This window comes from Hippocampus bargibanti, linkage group LG13 (genome assembly GCF_051943395.1).
Source record: "Hippocampus bargibanti isolate YZ-2025 linkage group LG13, ASM5194339v1, whole genome shotgun sequence".
NCBI classification, from domain to species: Eukaryota; Metazoa; Chordata; class Actinopteri; order Syngnathiformes; family Syngnathidae; genus Hippocampus; species Hippocampus bargibanti.
In genome coordinates, this window is record NC_142746.1 from 17695859 (window position 1) to 17702146 (window position 6288).

Here is a 6288-nt window from a genome sequence, read left to right on the forward strand (position 1 = left end):
AAAACGACCATGTATAGTAAGGCGTTTTTAGCCGAAAAGAACGACCATGTATAGTAAGGCGTTTTTAGGCGAAAAAAACGACCATGTATAGTAAGGCGTTTTTAGAGGAAAAAAACGACCATGTATAGTAAGGCGTTTTTAGGCGAAAAAAACGACCATGTATAGTAAGGCGTTTTTAGCCGAAAAGAACGACCATGTATAGTAAGCCGTTTTTAGGTGAAAAAAACGACCATGTATAGTAAGGCGTTTTTAGGTGAAAAAAACGACCATGTATAGTAAGGCGTTTTTAGCCGAAAAAAACGACCATGTATAGTAAGGCGTTTTTAGGTGAAAAAAACGACCATGTATAGTAAGGCGTTTTTAGCCGAAAAAAAACGACCATGTATAGTAAGGCGTTTTTAGCCGAAAAGAACGACCATGTATAGTCAGGCGTTTTTAGCCGAAAAAAACGACCATGTATAGTAAGGCGTTTTTAGCCGAAAAAAACGACCATGTATAGTAAGGCGTTTTTAGCCGAAAAAAACGACCATGTATAGTAAGGCGTTTTTAGCCGAAAAAAACGACCATGTATAGTCGGGCGTTTTGAGGTGAAAAAAACGACCATGTATAGTAAGGCATTTTTAGCCGAAAAAACGACCATGTATAGTAAGGCGTTTTTAGCCGAAAAAAACGACCATGTATAGTAAGGCGTTTTTAGCCGAAAAAAACGACCATGTATAGTAAGGCGTTTTTAGCCGAAAAAAACGACCATGTATAGTCAGGCGTTTTTAGCCAAAAAAAACGACCATGTATAGTAAGCCGTTTTTAGGTGAAAAAAACGACCATGTATAGTAAGCCGTTTTTAGCCGAAAAAAACGACCATGTATAGTAAGGCGTTTTTAGCCGAAAAAAACGACCATGTATAGTCAGGCGTTTTGAGGTGAAAAAAACGACCATGTATAGTAAGGTGTTTTTAGGTGAAAAAAAAACGACCATGTATAGTAAGCCGTTTTTAGGTGAAAAAAACGACCATGTATAGTAAGGCGTTTTTAGCTGAAAAGAACGACCATGTATAGTAAGGCGTTTTTAGCCGAAAAAAACGACCATGTATAGTAAGCCGTTTTTAGCTGGAAAAAAACGACCATGTATAGTAAGGCGTTTTTAGCCGAAAAAACGACCATGTATAGTAAGGTGTTTTTAGGCGAAAAAAAACGACCATGGATAGTAAGGTGTTTTTAGGCAAAAAAAAACGACCATGTATAGTAAGCCGTTTTTAGCTGAAAAGAACGACCATAAAGTATAGTAAGGCGTTTTTAGCCGAAAAAAAACGCCCATGTATAGTAAGGCGGTTTTAGCCGAAAAGAACGACCATGTATAGTAAGGCGTTTTGAGGTGAAAAAAACGACCATGTATAGTAAGGCGTTTTTAGGCGGAAAAAAAGTGACCATGTATAGTAAGGCGTTTTTAGCTGAAAAGAACGACCATGTATAGTAAGGCGTTTTTAGCCGGAAAAAAACGCCATGTATAGTAAGGCGGTTTTAGCCGAAAAGAACGACCATGTATAGTAAGGCGTTTTTAGGGGAAAAAAAACGACCATGTATAGTAAGGTGTTTTTAGGAGAAAAAAACGACCATGTATAGTAAGGCGTTTTTAGCCGAAAAAAACGACCATGTATAGTAAGGCGTTTTTAGCTGAAAAGAACGACCATGTATAGTCAGGCGTTTTTAGCCGAAAAAAACGACCATGTATAGTAAGGCGTTTTTAGGCGAAAAAAACGACCATGTATAGTAAGGCGTTTTTAGGTGAAAAAAACAACCATGTATAGTAAGGCGTTTTTAGGCGGAAAAAGTGACCATGTATAGTAAGGCGTTTTTAGCTGAAAAGAACGACCATGTATAGTAAGGCGTTTTTAGGTGAAAAAAACGACCATGTATAGTAAGGCGTTTTTAGGCGAAAAAAACGACCATGTATAGTAAGGTGTTTTTAGCTGGAAAAAAACGACCATGTATAGTAAGGCGTTTTTAGCCGAAAAGAACGACCATGTATAGTAAGGCGTTTTTAGGCGAAAAAAACGACCATGTATAGTAAGGCGTTTTTAGAGGAAAAAAACGACCATGTATAGTAAGGCGTTTTTAGGCGAAAAAAACGACCATGTATAGTAAGGTGTTTTTAGCTGGAAAAAAACGACCATGTATAGTAAGGCGTTTTTAGCCGAAAAGAACGACCATGTATAGTAAGGCGTTTTTAGGCGAAAAAAACGAAAAAAACGACCGAAAAAAACGACCATGTATAGTAAGGCGTTTTTAGAGGAAAAAAACGACCATGTATAGTAAGGCGTTTTTAGGCGAAAAAAACGACCATGTATAGTAAGGCGTTTTTAGCCGAAAAGAACGACCATGTATAGTAAGCCGTTTTTAGGTGAAAAAAACGACCATGTATAGTAAGGCGTTTTTAGCCGAAAAAAACGACCATGTATAGTAAGGCGTTTTTAGGTGAAAAAAAAACGACCATGTATAGTAAGGCGTTTTTAGCTGAAAAAAACGACCATGTATAGTCAGGCGTTTTTAGCCGAAAAGAACGACCATGTATAGTAAGGTGTTTTTAGCTGGAAAAAAACGACCATGTATAGTAAGGCGTTTTTAGCCGAAAAGAACGACCATGTATAATAAGGCGTTTTTAGGCGAAAAAAACGACCATGTATAGTAAGGCGTTTTTAGAGGAAAAAAACGACCATGTATAGTAAGGCGTTTTTAGGCGAAAAAAACGACCATGTATAGTAAGGCGTTTTTAGCCGAAAAGAACGACCATGTATAGTAAGCCGTTTTTAGGTGAAAAAAACGACCATGTATAGTAAGGCGTTTTTAGGTGAAAAAAACGACCATGTATAGTAAGGCGTTTTTAGCCGAAAAAAAACGACCATGTATAGTAAGGCGTTTTTAGGTGAAAAAAACGACCATGTATAGTAAGGCGTTTTTAGCCGAAAAAAAACGACCATGTATAGTAAGGCGTTTTTAGCTGAAAAGAACGACCATGTATAGTCAGGCGTTTTTAGCCGGAAAAAAACGCCCATGTATAGTAAGGCGTTTTTAGGTGAAAAAAACGACCATGTATAGTAAGGCGTTTTTAGCCGAAAAGAATGACCATGTATAGTAAGGCGTTTTCAGCCGAAAAAAACGACCATGTATAGTAAGCCGTTTTTAGGTGAAAAAAACGACCATGTATAGTAAGGCGTTTTTAGGCGAAAAAAACGACCATGTATGGTAAGCCGTTTTTAGGTGAAAAAAACGACCATGTATAGTAAGGCGTTTTTAGCCGAAAAAAACGACCATGTATATATAGTAAGGCGTTTTTAGGCAAAAAAAAACGACCATATATAGTAAGGCGTTTTTAGCCGAAAAAAAACGACCATGTATAGTAAGGCGTTTTTAGCTGAAAAGAACGACCATGTATAGTCAGGCGTTTTTAGCCGGAAAAAAACGCCCATGTATAGTAAGGCGTTTTTAGGTGAAAAAAACGACCATGTATAGTAAGGCGTTTTTAGCCGAAAAGAATGACCATGTATAGTAAGGCGTTTTCAGCCGAAAAAAACGACCATGTATAGTGAGCCGTTTTTAGGTGAAAAAAACGACCATGTATAGTAAGGCGTTTTTAGGCGAAAAAAACGACCATGTATGGTAAGCCGTTTTTAGGTGAAAAAAACGACCATGTATAGTAAGGCGTTTTTAGCCGAAAAAAACGACCATGTATAGTAAGGCGTTTTTAGCCGAAAAGAACGACCATGTATAGTAAGGCGTTTTCAGGCGAAAAAAACGACCATGTAAAGTAGGGCGTTTTTAGCCGAAAAAAAACGACCATGTATATATAGTAAGGCGTTTTTAGGCAAAAAAAAACGACCATATATAGTAAGGCGTTTTTAGCCGAAAAAAACGACCATGTATGGTAAGCCGTTTTTAGGTGAAAAAAACGACCATGTATAGTAAGGCGTTTTTAGGCGAAAAAAACGACCATGTATAGTAAGGCGTTTTTAGGTGAAAATACGACCATGTATAGTAAGGCGTTTTTAGCTGAAAAGAACGACCATGTATAGTCAGGCGTTTTTAGCCGAAAAAAAACGCCCATGTATAGTAAGGCGTTTTTAGCCGAAAAGAACGACCATGTATAGTAAGGCGTTTTTTGCCAGAAAAAAACGCCCATGTATAGTAAGGCGTTTTTAGCCGAAAAGAACGACCATGTAGTAAGGCGTTTTTAGCCGAAAAAAACGACCATGTATAGTAAGGTGTTTTTAGGCGAAAAAAATGACCATGTATAGTAAGGTGTTTTAAGCAAGAAAAAACGCGACCATGTATAGTAAGGTGTTTTTAGCTGAAAAGAACGCCCATGTATAGTAAGGCGTTTTTAGCTGAAAAAAAACGACCATGTATAGTAAGGCGTTTTTAGGCGAAAAAAACGACCATGTATAGTAAGGCGTTTTTAGGTGAAAATACGACCATGTATAGTAAGGCGTTTTTAGGCGAAAAAAACGACCATGTATAGTAAGGCGTTTTTAGCCGAAAAAAACGACCATGTATAGTAAGGCGTTTTTAGGTGAAAATACGACCATGTATAGTAAGGCGTTTTTAGCCGAAAAAAACGACCATGTATAGTTAGGCGTTTTTAGCCCAAAAAAACGACCATGTATAGTAAGGCGTTTTTAGGCGAAAAAAAACGACCATGTATAGTCAGGCGTTTTTAGCCGAAAAAAACGACCATGTATAGTAAGGCGTTTTTTTGCCGAAAAGACGACCATGTGTATATAGTAAGGCATTTTTAGGCAGGAAAAAACGACCATGTACAGTAAGGCGTTTTTAGCCCAAAAAAACGACCATGAATAGTAAGGCGTTTTTCGCCAGAAAAAAGACCATGTATAGTAAGGCGTTTTAGCCGAAAAAACGACCATGTATAGTAAGGCGTTTTTAGGCCGAAAAAACCACCACGGATAGTCAGGCGTTTTTAGTTTCAAAAAAAAACAATGACTATGTATAGTAAGGCATTTTAGCAGAAAAAAAAAACGCCCATGTATAAGCCGTTTTTGACCTGAAAAAATGACCATGTGTAGTTAGGGGTTTTTCGCCCGAAAAAAAAGACCATGTATAGTAAGCCATTTTTGACCTGAAAAAAAATCGACCATGTATAGTAAGGCGTTTTTAGCCTGATGAAAACAATCATATAGAGTAAGGCATTTTTAGTCCGAAAAAAACCCCGACCATGTATAGTAAGACATTTTTAGCGTGAAAAAAGCAATCATGTATAGTAAGGCGTTTTTAGCTTGAAAAAAAAAACCCATGTACTGTATAAGAATAAGAAAGGATTTTACTAGTCCCACAATGAGGAAATAAGTAATCTACAGCAGCAAAATTGAAAGAGTTGGGGAGGACAGAAAAAGGTACTACATGCACAAAAATTCTTCAGAAGGGAACTCTCCAACTGCACAAGAATGTTTCAGAAAAAGTCCTGTAAACAGTGCAAAAAATATATAACAAAGAAAAAAAGTACACCTCCATAACGACCACCATTGAAATACACTTAAAATATGTTTGTACAAAACTATTTAAAAATACTGTACTTATCTATTAATATAATCAACTCAAGTTCAATAGAAGTGAACAGCAATTGCTTTTTTTTGTGCCACTAGAGGGAGACTGCATTCCAGTACTGTACCTACCACATACTCAAACCACACTACTTCTCCACATTCTGCATGATGATAATAGGCTGCTGTAATAGTCATGAACAACGCACACTATAGCATGACATACAGTAGATACAGGAACCGATCAAAATCATTGCATCCAATCAGACAAATATGATATAATAATTCTAAATAAATAACTAAGTTTCAGTCACACACAACCTCTCCCCATGATGTTAGCCGCTCATCATAGGATGGAATATCAAATTGTTGCTTGTTTGTGCAGATGTTAAAGCAGAAATGTGAATGGTCTTGTTAAAGGACAACCGACGCCTACGGACAAGTTGTGTCCATAATTTGTAAAATCACTTCAAATGACTTTTACTGAGCATATTTTACAAAGATTCCACGGCATATAGCTATATTTTATGTTTTAAGACTCGCGCTGAATATTCAGGAAGTCTTGTTTTTGAGTTAGTGATGATTCCTGATGTGACGTCACTGAAGGAACGCCCCTGACCGAGAAATTGACACAATGCATTTTGGGTACTTTGTTTGGTCTGAAAACGTCATGTTGATCTGTGTTGATGGCGAAATTAGAAGGAAAACACAAATAACGCGATGGTGAATCATTGTGCGTT